This window comes from Lolium rigidum, chromosome 7 (assembly GCF_022539505.1).
Source record: "Lolium rigidum isolate FL_2022 chromosome 7, APGP_CSIRO_Lrig_0.1, whole genome shotgun sequence".
NCBI lineage: Eukaryota > Viridiplantae > Streptophyta > Magnoliopsida > Poales > Poaceae > Lolium > Lolium rigidum.
In genome coordinates, this window is record NC_061514.1 from 357904015 (window position 1) to 357919839 (window position 15825).

Consider the following 15825-nt stretch of genomic DNA (forward strand, 5'->3'; position numbering starts at 1 on the left):
AGGGAACATTGTCTTCCAGATTACTCTCAATCCTTTATAGCACTTGTCGAAGAAACGATGGACTTGCTGGACCCGATCTTGGAACTACGCGATAGCAGAAGCCTTCGAGTGCTCTTTCCAGAAAACTTCATCTGATGATGATAGCTGAGTCAATGCGTTTACACGCTCGTGAATCCGCTTGTTCTCCTCAGCGGGGTTCAGAGCTATGACTAGAAAAATAAACAAGGGAAGATAAGAAGGTGCATTTTGTGGAAAAACAAGGAGCAAGGAGACAAGGGTGCTTACAGTTGAAACTTTCTGTGGCTCTATGCAATTCAGTAAGAGCATAGCGCTCTGCGTGAGCCGCAAGCTCGTTCTTATTTCTGATAATAGCAGCCAAGGCATAAGTACTGCGCATATCCTTTTCCATCTACACGATCCGATCCTTCATACGCTGAAGTCGGTTACTCTCAGAGAAAGCACCCGAAGAATCATCGAAAAATGCAGGCACAAGGAAAACCTGCAAAACATTGTTAAAGGGCATGCTGGATTATATGGATTCAACACTGGAAATTACTCCCATCGGGAGCATGCAAATAAAAATGTCATAACAAGAGTACACTGACAACATTGCCAGCATGGAATTCATTACAACCACACAAGTCTTATGGCAGGACATTGTTTTTACTGAGCAAAATTACAAGAATAGAATCAAGGGGCCTGGGTCTGGTTCGACAAGCTTGGACCAACAAATGATTTCTTTGCCGAGACCAGATCAAGGATCTGGCGAGCCCATTTAAGAGCCGAGGTCTTGAAGATGCCCAAGTCAACAAATTGCCAATCTTGTTCTTTCGGTAGCTCTTGGGACATCTCTTCAATATTGGCTTTGAAGCCATGACCCATCATAAGCTGGAAGGCTGAGAGGGCACCATAGGTACGCGAAGTACGTTTGAATACCTCGATAACCTCCTTTGTGTTGACGGCAAAAGCGTTGATCAGTTGCTCCAAAGTCTTGTCTTGATTGATCTTTGGGAAAATCATCGAGTGTATCCGTGCCATGGCTCCCTTGCCCTTCTGGAGGAGGTCTTGAACGAGCTGGTGAGAAGCAAGGGTCATCAACAGAGCATTTGCCGGAGAATTACTCGGGAGCTTGTCCAGAGCCTCGACATGGATATCAGCAGCCTCTGTGAAGAACGAAATAAGAGGAGCTCACAAAGCAATAATCAGCAAAAAGAGCAGAAAGGGAATTACTGAGCAAGGCTAAGGAAAATTGGCGAAGAAGATCATCCTTCTCAATCGCCCGAGCTTCAGCGGCTAGCCTGGATGCTTCTTCATCCTTCAGCCTCCTCTTCAGCCCCTCGAGCTCCTCCTTCAAGGTGTCGACTTCCTGGCGAGCCTCGGCAGCCATTTTTATCGCGCCCTCCAACTTCGAGGAAGAAGACTTGACCTCCTTTTGCAGTTGGGCCTTGTCAACTTCCAGAGAAGTGTATTGGGAGGCGAAAGTTTCTAAGGAAGATATGACAGCTCGCAAATCCTTAAGAAATAAGGAAAAACAGTTATCAGTTGAAGAACTAGTAATTTAATCAAGGTCCATTCAGGAGATGTTGCATTAAAACGGAAAAAGACTTACAGGTTTTCCTGGATAAGGAGTTGCGGTAGTGGCAGTCGAAGGAATATCCTTCCCCCTAGAAAGGGAAGAGCAGTCGATATCTGGACTGTTGGGGCCGCGGCAGAGGCTGAAGCCTCGGAAGCTGCGGGATCCGGCAGAACAGTACAAGATTTGGCCCTCTTGGGCGGAGGCTCAGAGAAACCTTCATCACTACGAAAGCAAAAAATTGGCGAAGTCAAAAGAAGATGCGGATGGCAAAGATGGGACACAATTTTGAGAAAAAGAAGTAAGGACTTACAGATCGAGAAGATCATCTTCGTCGGCAAAGCCGCCGGATGATTTCTTCACAGGCAGCGCCTCGGGCTCCTCCACAGCTGCATCAACAAAGACAGCGCGATCAGCGTCGTCGTCATGCATTGACCCCGCTGTGTCGCTAATATCATCGACTGAAGATTGAGGATTGATAAAAACAGCTTCATGATTCATTGGGTCATCACGTTCATCTTTTTAGGCTAGCGTTTTCTTCGATATGGGATTCTACGAGGGTTGAGGAATCCCTTCTCTCGGAAGAATCGTTTGACAGGTCTTGCAAATGCTCAGGAGCTATGGGGATCTGTCGAAGCAAGCAAGTAAGAACAATGGCAGTCACATTGATCAAGAGAAACAGCGCAATGAAACCATGAAGGGAAAAATTTACCTCGGTTGGCAGATGGTCAACATCGAATGGTGGAAGGGGAGATATCAATGGGATTGAGTCTTCCTGGCTGAAGAGAGTGAGGCGACAAACTTCATCAAGCAGTTCCTTTTCGGATAATTCAGCGATATTTATCCTGGTCTTGTCCTTGGGACCTGAATACAACCACATCGGATGAGCCCTAACCATGATCGGCTGGACTCGACGTTTCAAGAACACAACGGCTACCTCCGTGCCTATCACGGTCTGACCATCAGCTTCTTTGATCCGAAGAAATCTGTCAAACAACTCATCGACTGCTGGTTTTTCATCGGGAGAAAGGATATTTTTCCAAGACTTGTTAGGCTTGGCTTCGAGAACATCGGAGAAACGAGGGAGCTGGGATTCAATTGTTGAGGAGTCCCTAATGTAGAACAACTTCAGCCTCCACCCTTGCACAGACTCTCTCATCGGGAAGTTGAAATAGTTAACTTCGGAACGAGCGACAAATCCAACTCCGCCAATGACAAAGGAACTGTTGCGGTCAGAAACCCACCGGCGAGCAGCGACGGGCAACACGGTAGAGACGGGAGGCTCCCAGGACTGCGGCTGGCCCTGGTCCCTCCGAGCGACGGCCCGCAAAAACTCGGCACGCACGTCCGATGCTGGTGCAAGGGCGTGCCACCTGATCTATACCTGGTCAGGAAGGTGTTGGATGTGCCTCGCTTAGTTTCCTGCATGGCATACACGTAAACATTAAATACGAGCCTCGATCGGCTCTCGAGTTGTCCTCGTGAATCGGCTCAAAGAGCCGATCCACCCATGATCCGTACGAGGTGTACGAATATATGGTGGTCCCGCTTGATCAAAATAAAGCTAAAACGACCTACTACGATTTAGGGTTTTCACCACATAATCGGAACATCCTACTCGTGATTGAGCTCGGCGGCCACGCACGGTGATCGTAAACCGACCCTAGACAAGGCCTAAAAACCAACACGAAGTTGATCCCCGAACATCCCGTCTAGGGCTAGCAAACTACACCCTACGCGCCACCGGATCCTTCAACCCGTTTGTAAGGCCTAACTATGCGAGATATTAAACTAATCCATGAAGAACAAGGAGCAATCATAACGGATTGGATCTACTAAATAATGATCAAGCGGGTGCCGCCCTTACACCTAAGATAGGTGTAAGGACTGGCTAGACGTCTAAGGGTTGCACGGACGAAAGCATACGATACTATGAAACAATGCTAACCCTAACACATCTATGATAACTACGTTGCTCGCCATCAACAAGGCTTCAAGCACGAGCAACGCATGAACGACGAATAACGTAGTCGCCTAGATCGCAAGATGCGATCTAGGCAGCATGATGCTTACCCGGAAGAAACCCTCGAGACAAGGGAGTTGGCGATGCGCCTAGATTGGTTTGTGGTGAACGTGATTGTTGTTTATTTCATAAACCCTAGATACATATTTATAGTCCGTAGACTTTCTAACGTGGGAATAATCCCAACCGTGCACGAGCCAAACTCTATCTAACCGACACGTATCCTACTATGTTACAGATACACGGGCAAACTAGCCCAAACTTTGTATACAAGGTTGATTCATGTATTTCTTCCATGTATATTGTTCAAGCCCATCTTTAATCGCGGCCCACCTCTGATCCGGTCAAATTCTGGTGATAACACATGCCCCCCTGGTTTTGGAAATGACAATTCCAAAATCACTATGATTTTCCTTCGTCGGGTCATGTCGTGGCAGAGCAGAACCGTCGCAGTATCCTTCATCATGATGCCTTACCTCCTCAACTTCTTTGCAAGATTTGATAGCTTTAACATCACTCCCTCGGAAACCGCAATGGCATTAAATCTCCACTATACCCCCTTTATTTAACTGTGCCGAACGGTTCGCCACTTCCTGCTCTTGCTCTGTTCCGGCCATCGGCACCTAAAAAACCCTCTTTCCCTGTAGCAATGTCTTCCTCTTCCTCCATCTCCTCAGGCCTCTCTTTCCAATCTTCCTCCTCGAGCGAGCAGGAGTGGAACTTTGACCACGTGCCGATGGCCCACCCGAAGCACTCGTCGGGTCGATGGTGACTTACCTCCGACCGATGGGGAGGACGACCTCGAGTTCCTCATCGAAGGGGAGCCGAAGAGCGAGAGCGAAGACGACCTCCACTCCGGGCGAACTCCACCTCCTCCGACGAGGAGGAGGAAGAAGAAGAAGTAGAGGAAGAAGAGGAAGAGGAGGAGGATGATTCCTCCTCCTCCGCTGGGTATCCGCCGGCGAAGCGCTTCCGCGCTTGGGCGGACAGCGAGGACGATGATGATGACGAGGATGAAGAGGCTCCGGCCGAGGGCTGGGGCAGCAGCGACGAGGAACCCTTCGGAAGCAGCGCCGACGGTAGCTACGATGCCGACGACGAGGCCAGCGAGGATTAGTAATGTAGGACTAGTAGTTCCTGAGCAATCGGCTCTTCTTTTGTTGTTCCTTTCTCGAGCAATCGGCTCTTCATTGTAAAAAACCCCCCTTATCAATGAAGAAGAAATTTCTCAGCTGATTCCGTCCTTTTACCAATTTTGCCGATTGCTAAAATAAGTCAGCAAATCAAGAGCCGATGGCAGCGCATCGGACCTTGCCCTGAAACGCGAGCAAAGCCAACTCTATTGTCTATCCAAATGGTAATCTGCGACTTGTCCGAAAGAGTAAAACTCAGATCCCCAAATCGTCGCTTGAACAGATCCAACCCACGGCCATATGAACCTCAGATGTCAATCGCGCAGGTTCGCAACTGCACCAGACCCAAGGGCAACATCATCCAATGCCCACGCTATGGTCTCTGGCCTCGAAGGTGATCCTTAACCGCTCCCGGCTGTCCGAACATAGCGCCTTGCTCTATCTTTTGCGACAGAACGAAACGGCCTTGACCCCGTAGATGATGATGGCTTCCCTTTCGGGCTCCTTCCGAGCAGCTCCGGTGATCTTCTTCTGCAACAACTCACCACTTTCGAAGAAGTTTATGATGCGTGGTCAGCCGATGACACTCCAATCGGCTTCCAAAAACAGAGTGCCTACCAAATCAGCTGCCCCCGAGCCTCGCTCAAGGCGAGAACGGCGGTGAGGACATACAGGCTCGGACAAATGGACCCGAACTTGAGCGAATCTGAGAAAACCAACACGCAGAGCCAGCCAAACTTGCCACCATCGATCACCTTTTCTTCCGTTGAAAGCCGATATTATAGACGAAACACCAACGGCTTAACGAACACAAGGCTGTCTTGTACGCCAAACTGACACCTCTGACAGTACTGCTGAACTGGCGACCTTGCGCAAAGGGTTGGAAGTCCTAGAAGAGAAGGTTCTGGCACAAAAATCGGCTCATTGCAGCTAAGGAAGCTCTCATTGTTCACTCCCTCAAGGAAGCAGAAGGCCTCGAAGCTGAACCAAAGACCGACCTGGTGAAAATCCGCGTCGTGAACACGCAGCGGTAGATCCTGTGTAATTGTACTAGAGTCGATGGCTGTGCATTGGCTTTGTTTCTTAGCTCTAAAGTCGATGTCCGTGCATCGGCTGTATATCATGAGAATTTTTTTTACTAGCCGATTTTCTATCGGCCCCCAATATTTCTTTAACACCGGCGTAAGGGCGGACATGTATCACACATGTTCATCTGATTAGGTGCCCCCCGAGCCGATTCTGCCAGGTAACTGCGGATATCGGCTCTGTGGTTAGCCAAGGCACTATATTTGAACGTCGGCTCCGTTAGAACCAGTGTTGACTTCTTCTAGCTCATCAACCGACGTAAACCCGTTGCCCATTAGATCGACGTTGAACCCAGGCAGAATGCATGGTGAAGATAATTTTGGCCGATTGCTGGAATCGGCCTCCATGTTGATTGAATCGCTCAATGAAGGTTTTGCAATGTTCCTCCATAGATCTTTGGTGCCGATCACACGGATCGGCATCGCCACGTTTGTCCATCTATGTTGCTCTTGTTACACGGTCAGGCCGGTGGATAAAACCAACCTAACCCCGTCCTTTGTCACGTCGATGCGCTCGCAGTCGTCCAAATTGATGCCTGAGAGTGGCTCTTGGCCTGTTGTCTCCCAAACGTTCATGTCAGCCGTTGAAATCTCGGCTGAGTCATCTGCATGGACGACCTCTACTTCATCTCCATCCCACCGTATTAAGCATTGGTGCATCGTGGATGGAATGCAACAGCTTGGCGTGGATCCAATCTCTTCCTAGCGAGACAGCATAGGTACTCTTGCTATCGACAATAAAGAACGCCGTAGGGATGGTTTTCCTTCCTACGGTCGGATCCACGTTCGGAACACCTTGTGCGTCGGATGCTTGGCCGTTGAAATCGCTCGTTGTCACGTTGGTCTTGATCGGATCCGAGCTAGAGCGTCCCAACCGACGTAGCATGGAGTATGGCATAATGTTGATCGCCGCTCCGGTGTCCACCAAGCATCTTATTGACAGGCTGCCCATTGATATAGCCTCGCAAGTACAGTGGCCTTCGGATGTCCGTAGCTTCTTTCTCGTGGCTTCTCAAAGATAACCGGCCGTGGGCCGCAATCAAGTTGTGCCACGGGTGCTTCGTCTAATCTCGGAGCACTAAACTCCGTCGGAAGGATGAACACCATGTTTGTGCCAGCCGATGTTTCATCATCGGCTTTCTTTTGTCTGGGGCGCCACTCTTTCCTTTGTGGCCGACCTTCTTCATCCAGGGTTCGCTGAATTTTAGCGGCCAGATCAGGCCGCGCCTTCCTCAACGTGTGCGGTATAACCTTTCGGCTTCCTCCAAACCACGTAGTCGCCGAACCCTACGCTTTGGGAACGGCTGAGTCCATCAGGGCACCACCTTGGCCGGTGGTACTTATCTTCTTCTTCATCATCGTCTTCTAGTTCCTCGAGATCTTCTACCCGAGAGGACTCAGCGTGCTTGTTCCGAGGCGGGAGAGGCCCTAGACGTTTGAACACGGACACGTTAGCCGCATCCTTCTTCTTCGTCTACATTCTGGCGCTTGCCGATTGTAGGCAATCGGCTCATTCCCGAATCCCAGCAGTGTCCGAAGAAGGGACAGTCCCAGTGCCTATCCACGTCGTCTTGCTCTCTCGACTTTTCCTTGGCGTGGCGCTCATATCTCTCCTCGTCGCGATCATGCCGACGATGTCTCCTCGGCGTCCCTATCCAGCACGATCCCTTTTGTCCTCGCTCGTTATACCGTCGGCGTTGGTCATATTGACTCACATACTTGTTGAGGAGGTGATCAGAGAGAGGTCGCTGATATCTTACATTCCTCACTTCTCCCTCTGTGATGTAGCGCTTGCCATTGTGACGGAGCCGATCGCGTGGAACGGCTTCCTTTGTGTCCTTGCTATGAGAGCAGCTGCCCTCGTCTCCGTCCTTACCGCAGTGGTGCCCAGGTCCTACCATGTTGATGTTGAACGAGAATCCTGGCTGGCACCCTCCAGGGTAAGTGCACTCCACCATGTTAACGGCGGGGAAGGGGTGTGTGTCGACCTTCATGGCGTACTGGCTGAAAATTAGACGCCCTTGTTCTATCGCCATTTGGACCTGCTGACACCACACCCTGCAGTCGTTGGTGGCATGGGTGAACGTGTTATGCCACTTGCAGTATGGCCTTCCGTTCAGCTCCTAAGCCGTGGGGATCTTGTGGCCTTCGGGTACCTTTAGCTGCTTCTCCTTAAGTAAGAGGTCGAAAATTTGCTCAGCCTTGGTGACATCGAAGTCAAACCCTCTTGGAGGACCTTGTGGCTTAACCCACTTACAGGACACGGGGCTTGCCCCCGAGTCCATTCAGCCACTGCTACCTCTTGATCTCCCGCAGAACCTTCATCTTCATCTGCCTCAACCAGGACCACCGCATGCTTGAATTTATCCTGGTATACATCTGGGTGGCGCTGTTCATATACTGACAACTTCTGCACCATGTGCGCCAGTGAAGGGTAGTCTGCTTGGGAGGCCACGTCCTTGATCGGTGATGCGAGACCCACCACCGCCAACTCGATCGCTTCTTTTTCGGTCACACGAGCCGAATAGCATCGGTTCCTAACGGTCCCGAAGCGCCGAACGTATTCCGACACCGTTTCTCCGCGCTTCGTCGTACTTGTGCTAGATCGGCAATGCCAGCCTCGGAAGCCTCCGAGTGATACCGCATGTGGAACCGCTCTTCCAACCGCTTCCAAGTCCGGATTGAGTCCGGTGGCAGCGATGTGTACCACCCGAAAGCCGATCCCGTGAGGGACCGCGCGAAGAACCTCACACGCAGCTCATCCGATGCCGAGATCGTGCCCAGCTGTGCCAAATATCGGCTCACATGCTCGATGGAGCTGGAACCATCTGATCCATTAAACTTGGAGAAATCTGGGAGCCGATATTTGGGTGGTAGCGGGATCAACTCGTACTCGTTGGGTACGGCTTGGAATAGCCGATTGTCCTCCTTTTCGGCACCATGCCGAACTGGTCTTTTAAGATGGTACTAATCTGATCCGCGGTGCTGGCTGTAGGCGTCGAACTCTGAAGATTCGCCGGAGTGGCATACTTAGCCAGCCATGCTTGCTTTTCCAGCTCTGAGCCAACTGCAAGAGCTGAGCTCTAGAGGTTTGTCGGAGTGGCATACTTAGCTAGCCACGTCTGCTTCTCAAGATCTGTTCCCGAAGTTCCTCCTGCTGTTCCAGAAATCCCTGCTGTTGCAGTCTGGTTTGTGAGTGCCCAGTTCGGCATGGATTAGTTTAATATCTGCATAGTTAGGCCTTACAAACGGGTTGAAGGATCCAGTGGCGCGTAGGGTGTAGTTTGCTAGCCCACCGGCGAGCAGCGACGGGCAACACGGTAGAGCCGTGAGGCTCCCAGGACTGCGGCTGGCCCTGGTCCCTCCGAGCGACGGCCCACAAAGACTCGGCACGCACGTCCGATGCTGGTGCAAGGGCGTGCCACCCGACCTATACCCGGTCGGGAAGGTGTTGGATGTGCCTCGCTTAGTTTCCTCGCATGGCATACACGTAAACATTAAATACGAGCCTCGATCGGCTCTCGGGTTGTCCCGTGAATCGGCTCAAAGAGCTGATCCACCCATGATCCGTACGAGGTGTACGAATATATGGTGGTCCCGCTTGATCAAAATAAAGCTAAAACGACCTACTACGATTTAGGGTTTTCACCACATAATCGGAACATCCTACTCGTGATTGAGCTCGGCGGCCACGCACGGTGATCGTAAACCGACCCTAGACAAGGCCTAAAAACCAACACGAAGTTGATCCCCGGAACATCCTGTCTAGGGCTAGCAAACTACACCCTACGCGCCACCGGATCCTTCAACCCGTTTGTAAGGCCTAACTATGCAGATATTAAACTAATCCTTGAAGAACAAGGAGCAATCATAACGGATTGGATCTACTAAATAATGATCAAGCGGGGTGCCGCCCTTACACCTAAGATAGGTGTAAGGACGGCTAGACGTCTAAGGGTTGCACGGACGAAAGCATACGATACTATGAAACAATGTTAACCCTAACACATCTATGATAACTACATTGCTCGCCATCAACAAGGCTTCAGCACGAGCAACGCATGAACGACGAATAAACGTGTACTGCCTAGATCGCAAGATGCGATCTAGGCAGCATGATGCTTACCCGGAAGAAACCCTCGAGACAAGGGAGTTGGCGATGCGCCTAGATTGGTTTGTGGTGAACGTGGTTGTTGTTTATTTCATAAACCCTAGATACATATTTATAGTCCATAGACTTTCTAACGTGGGAATAATCCCAACCGTGCACGAGCCAAACTCTATCTAACCGACACGTATCCTACTATGTTACGTATACACGGGCAAACTAGCCCAAACTTTGTATACAAGGCCGATTCATGTATTTCTTCCATGTATATTCTTCAAGCCCATCTTTAATCGCGGCCCACCTCTGATCCGGTCAAATTCTGGTGATAACAGGAACCGCCACTACTGTTGTACCTTTTCACAAAGAAAATTTTCTTCCACAATCCAAAGTGGGGCTTGTAAGGGTATATTGCCCCTATGTGTGGTTTTGGTAATTAATGACAACCCCTATGGACTAATGTTATCATTGAGTTTATATGAAGGAATATTCCATAGGTACTACTTGTAGTCCATGTGTTGGATTCAAGTATGGATGCCATGAACATAAATATATACCTTGTGTATTGGCATCAAGATCATCGATTTGAAGATATATATGTGATATGATCAAGAAGAAGAAATGAAGATGGAGTTCTTATGTGGAACTCAATATTAGCCATGCTCTAGCTTATGTGATAAGCAATGAATGATCAAGATCTTGAGTGCTTGATTCCAAGTGAAGAATTCTATATACACCTCAAGATAGTATGATAGAGCATGAGAAGATACTAGGTTGACCAATACAAAGAGTGAAGAATAGATTCAAGTTTGGTCAACACATGAAGCATGAAAAATGTGCCACGAGAAGTCATGTGGTATCTTTCCATGGGCATGCATCAAAAGTGAGATCTCATATAGCCCATGAGAGGATGACGTCAAGTGGTGATCGTCATCAAGGTTGAGTTGGGCAAGTTCAAGTTGAGCATCTCGAGAGGATCATATGCTTGAAGCTTGCCGTCCATTTGATGATAATGGACATGTGAAGATGTACTTCAATGAAGCTTTTGTCGAGGGTACTCCTCGCCAATGCCCTCCGATAGGGGCTTAGGGTTGAATGAATCCTGCAAGCTGACACGAGACATCGGTTCACAGACAAGCGGGGAGAGCGATTTACCCAGGTTCGGGGCCCTCGATGAGGTAAAACCCTTACGTCCTGCCTGTCCTGTTCTTGATTATGATGATAATGGGTTATAATGGGGTGCCGAATAGTTCGGCTGAGATCTCGTCGAGATGGCTATTGCTAAGGTGACCTAGCTCTAAGCTTTTGCTGGTTAAGATTGCTAAGATTGATTGTGTCTCCCGGCAGCCCCTCTCCTGGCCTTTATATAGGAGGCTAGGTCTCAAGAGGTCTCACCGAGTACGACTAGGTTTACGCGTAGTTTTAGATCCGATCTTTCCTTGTTCGATCGCTTCCTTGTCTTGCCCGTCAAGGAACCTTCGGTGCGCCGTCCTAGTGGCCCATCTCGCCTTCAGGTGTCTTCATGGGCCTCCAATTAGTCAATACAGGATAGGGTAATGTGGGTTACCCGAAGGGTAGTGCCCACGTCAGTAGCCCCCGAGTGTCTAGCCGAAGATAGTTCGGGTAGAGACTAAAGCATGTCTTCTCCTGATGTTCTTCTCCTTCATTGTCCTCGTTCATCTTGAATCTGCTATGTCTTCATTTTATCGGGTGCGCGTCAGCACTCCCGATGGGAGTAGCCCCCGAGTCTAGGTACGGATGCTCGCAGTCGGTGCGTAGACTCAGGTTGTACCACTTCGAATATTCTCCTCTGCCGATGTTTTTCACAGGTCTTCATAAGTCATTCGGTATATTTTCTTTATGCAAAGGATAATGAGTAACGTGCCCAACTGTTGTTTGGTTAACTGCCGATGGCGAAACAACGTTACCCTACACAGAATCAAGTCCCCGAGCATGATCCTGGAGTGCAAAAAACTTCTATCGGGTGTGCATCACGCGCTCCCGATGGGAGTAGTAGCCCCCGAGTGTCCGGGTGTGAGCGCTTGCAATCGAGTGCGGACTCAAACCTTCTTCCTTTGACTCGCTCATTCGTCGAGTCTTCATTTTATCGGGTGCGCGTCAGCGCTCCCGATGGGAGTAGCCCCCGAGTCTAGGTACGGATGCTTACAATCCGTGCGTAGACTTAAGTCCTTCATCCGATAACTTTCCATTTTTCCCTTCGAATGCTTCTAGTTTTTTTATGACGTCACTGATGACGTGTAATTGCTGTGGGCTGATTGATAGGACGTGACCTGACGGGCCTACCCTAGCTCTGCGCGGGCAGTTTTTAGGGCTTGACCATTGTAGGCGTGGCGATCGAGGTATCTCCTCGATTTTCGTACAACGTGGGAATAATGGGCCGCCGGTTCCACTCTTTCTTCAAGCGCCACGTGCTTACAGCACTTATCTTTTCCTCAAAATCTCCAAAGGGCGAGAAATCTCTAATCTTCTCCATGTTTTCCGTAGCATCTTCTCATTCTTCTCCTTCTTCCTCCCTTTGCCGCTGCTGCGCCACCACCACTACTTTTCCAATCTTCATCAGATCTCACAATGGTGAAGAAGAAGAATCCTGCCGCCGCTGCCGGCTCCACCAGCGGAGGCGCCGCCGCCAAGTCCTCTTCTTCTCTTCCGAAGGGGAGCGCTCCAAGCGCTCCTCCCTCGGCCTCCGGCGCCGGCCGCCGTCGTGTTCAAAGGTCAAGCCCGGAGATTGGGTGGCATCAACCATCACCAAGCGTGACGAGAAGAGATCCCGAAGCCTGGGATTGATTTCTTCCGAAGAGGGAAACGTGATCCTTCCAGGTGCGATTTCTCGGCCTGATCCCCCGCTCGGCTTTACCGTGATGTTCTTATCTTTCCTGTACCGAGGCCTTTCGCTTCCTACTCATGGATTCCTCCTCCACCTCTTGCGGACGTACGAAATTCAACTATGGCAACTTACCCCCAACTCAATCCTCCACGTTGCTGTGTTCATCACCCTTTGCAAGGCGTTTCTGGGTATCGAACCTCATTTCGAGCTGTGGAAAAAGATCTTCTATGTGAAGAGATACAGCAGCAGTAATGGATACTTTGTCACCGGAGGAGTGGGATTTGTAGCTCATTCAGAGGTCAATTACTTCAATTTCCCAATGAGAGAGTCCGTGCAAGGGTGGAGGCTGAAATGGTTTTACATCAAGGACTCCCTATCACCCGAATCTCAGCTTCCTTGCTTTGCCGATGTTTCCGAAGCCAAGCCTAAGAATTCCTGGAAGAATATCCTCTCACCCGATGAAAGAGTAGCAGCCGAAGAACTATTTACCAAATTCCTTCGAATCAAAGAGGCCGATGGCCAAACTATGGTCGGCACAGAGGTGGCAGCAGTATTCTTGAAACGTCGAGTGCAACCAGCCATGGCCAGAGTTCACCCGATGTGGTTGTACTCAGGTCCAAAGGACGAGACCAGGATTAACGCTGCCGATCTGTCGGAAAAGGAGTTGCTTGATGAAGTCCGTCGTCTTACTTCCTTTACCCAGGAAGATTCGATTCCGTTGGTTTCTTCTTACACTCCCCTTGACGCTGACCATCCACCATCAAAGGTATTTTTTTCTTTCTTTTTCCTGCAGAAGCGGCGAATATCCCTGCTGATGCCCTGGACAGAGTTCCAAACAACTCTCCAGCAAATGCTATGTCGATGATTCTTGCCTCTCACCAGCTTACGCGGGAGCTTCTTGTAAAGGGGAAGGGTGCCCTGGCGCGGATGCACTCGATGATTTTCCCCAAGATCAAGCAGGAGAAGACCCTGGGGCAGCTGGTCGATGCCTTCGCGGTTGACACCAAGGAGGTTATCGAGGTATTCAAGCGTACATCGCGCACTTATGGTGCCGTCCTTGCCTTCCAGCTTATGATGGGTTACGGCTTTAAGGGTGACATCGAAGAAATGACCAAGGAGCTGCCGAAAGAGCAAGACGGGCAGCTTGTTGACCTAAGCGCCTTTAAAGCGTCTGCCCTTACTTGTGCTCGCCAGCTCCTTGAACTGGTTTCATCAAGGAAGTCGTCGAATGGACCCAGTTTATCGACTCAGACCCAGGCCCCTTGATTCTTGTAGCAAACTTGTGCTTGAGCTGATGTGAAACATTGTTCTGCTGCAAAACTTATGCTTGTAATAAACTCCGTGCTAGCAATGTTGCTTCTTGTACTTCTCCCGATGGGAGTTACTTCGGATGCTCAGCTGTACCATATCCATCATCCTTTTGTAACGGTGTTCCCTGCAGGTCTTCCCAGTGCCCTCGTTTGTTGATGACTCTTCGGGTGCCCTTCCTGAAAGTGATCGGATCCACCGTATGAATGATCGAATTACGCAGATGGAGAAGGACCTGCGCAGCACTTATGCCTTGGCTGCTATTGTCAATAAGAAGAGCGAGATTGCAGCCGACGTGGAACGGTACACTCTTACTGAGCTGCATAAAGCTACCGAGAGTTTGAACTGTAAGTTTCCTGATTCCTTTGCCCTTTTGTCAGCAACGCCTTGTCTGACTCTTTATTGATTCTTTTGCCAGTCATAGCTTTGAATCGTGCGGAAGAGAACAAGCGGATACACGAGCGAGTGCATGCGTTAACCCAGCTTTCCTCATCCGAAGAGATTTTCTGGCGAGAACACTCGAAGGCTTCGGCTGTTGCGAAATTTCAGGATCGGGTCCAACAAGTCCACCAATTCTTTGACAAGTGTTACAAAGCTATGAGGGTGGTTTGGAAGACGATGTTTCCTTTGAATGCAATTCCCCCTACGCTTTTAACTCTGATGTCCGAATTTGGGAACGCCAAGAAGATTCGGGACTTGGTGAGAGCTCAAGTTTTTGTAGGGGCCAAGTGTACGCTTGCCCTTGTGCTTGCTCGTTATCCCTCAGCCTGTTTGCTATCTATTGCCAACGCAACTGGCGATTTTGAAGAACTGTACCCGAAGGTATTATTGCCTGCCAACATAATTGTCGACAGGCTTGAGGAGGAGTCGAAGGTACCTGAAGAAAGGGAAACTCCGCAAGGGTGATGTTAGGGTGTAAAGTTATTTTTGTAAAATGAATTGCATTGGCTAATCCATCCAAGTGTTAGGATTGTTAAGCCGAAACTTGTTAGTTGGTAAATACATGAATATGTACTTTTAACGTGCTGTTGGCAAGTTTTTGAAGGAGCAAATCTTAGTTGCCCGTTATATGCATGTATACTGGTTGGTCAGCAAATCATTATGAGTGATCAGCTCGTGTTGCAGGTTTTGCTAAACCTGTTGTATGCGCAACTTTGCTTTCAACCGGTTGTAAGTTTCGACAGTCACTCCCGAATATTTCGGGTGCAATGATTCTGCCAATGAGCCCGTTGTTCTTTGATATTTCCATAAGTGAAATATCGAACGTGGGTTGTTTTATGTTTTCCAAACTCTTGCTTTTTGCGGCACTCGTAGAGGCATCCGAAGCGAGAGGAAGGATTAATGTCCTTGTTTTTCTTTGCGGCACTCGTAGAAGTTTTTCCCTTGGGGCGCAATCTTCTGCCGCGCGTTACGTTGTACCGTTACTTGTAAGCAAGGTTCACGGTGGCGCGGTCATAGATGCTTTAAATTACTGCAATGCTTAACAAGAATTGAAACTTAAGTGCTCATTGATAGGATAAATACGAAACTAGAGGGCGAAAAAGGGAGGCCCTGTGTAAAGTAAAGGGAAAAAATTTAAAGACTAAGGAAGTGCTTTATCAAGGAAGGGGTTCTTCTCATCTTCGACAACATCTTCTGATTTCTTCGTCATGCTAGTGGTTGCTGCAGCGTTGTTGATTTCGCCAGGGGCTTGGGCAGCGATTGTCAGTGCCTTGCTGCCTCCTATATCTTCTGCATCGGCAACTGCCGAAGC